This window comes from Mizuhopecten yessoensis, unplaced genomic scaffold, assembly GCF_002113885.1.
Source record: "Mizuhopecten yessoensis strain PY_sf001 unplaced genomic scaffold, ASM211388v2 scaffold717, whole genome shotgun sequence".
Classification (NCBI taxonomy): domain Eukaryota; kingdom Metazoa; phylum Mollusca; class Bivalvia; order Pectinida; family Pectinidae; genus Mizuhopecten; species Mizuhopecten yessoensis.
The window spans coordinates 24,805-25,654 of record NW_018403686.1 but is presented as its reverse complement, the minus strand read 5'-3'; positions in this window follow the sequence as shown (position 1 = coordinate 25,654).

The window sequence follows — 850 nt, the reverse complement described above, 5'->3', positions numbered from 1 at the left end:
TCATGTATACCAATCTGACATTTTTAGTATCAAAATAACAGTAATGTTTACCCCACCTTTTTAATAATGGTAAACAAGTAACTATAATGGTAAACAAGGAGTGATGACACAGAAATATCAGGTTATAATCAGGTCCTGTTAAGTTCTCTAAAAGGAACCCTGGCTAAATAGTTTATTGGTCAACAGAACGTTTCTATCAATTAATTCCGATTGGAATAGCGAATCAACCATGACATGTGAAGTACACTTGCGGTTCAATCAACCCCCTGGGAGAGGCTATACTCACCCTTAATGTCAACACATTGATAAGTAAATTCATATATGTAATTAGAATATTCTTAACTTGTCAACTTGTCAACTTATCAAAATATTCCATAGCGGGGAAAACGTAGTCAATAATAAGGCATGACGTTTCCATAAAGATAGTTCACCGTACTTTCAATATGCCAATTGCTTAAAATGCTACGAAATGGCATATTATCTAAAGCTCATTTAGATAATCTGCTTAAATATATTACCAGGACATTTTACTATGATTTTACAAGTTTCGCATAACAAATCTATCTTGATTTGAGGCTGGTATGCCTCTCCACAGCTAGTAAAACCTTAAGATTATGCTCCGCATGACCTTTATGTAGGCATATTAATGAACGTTAGAAACTATGCCATTTCAGAGCGTGTATTTCACTCTCTTGAAGAAATTTACGTGTTGTAAGTCCGGCGAACTATTTTTACGAAGACATCTAAATGCCTTATTATCGATAGCGTTAACCTCGCTATGGAGCATTTTAATAACTCGGCAAACAAATATTTATTAAAAACTAACCATTAAAAGGAGTGCAGTTACAAT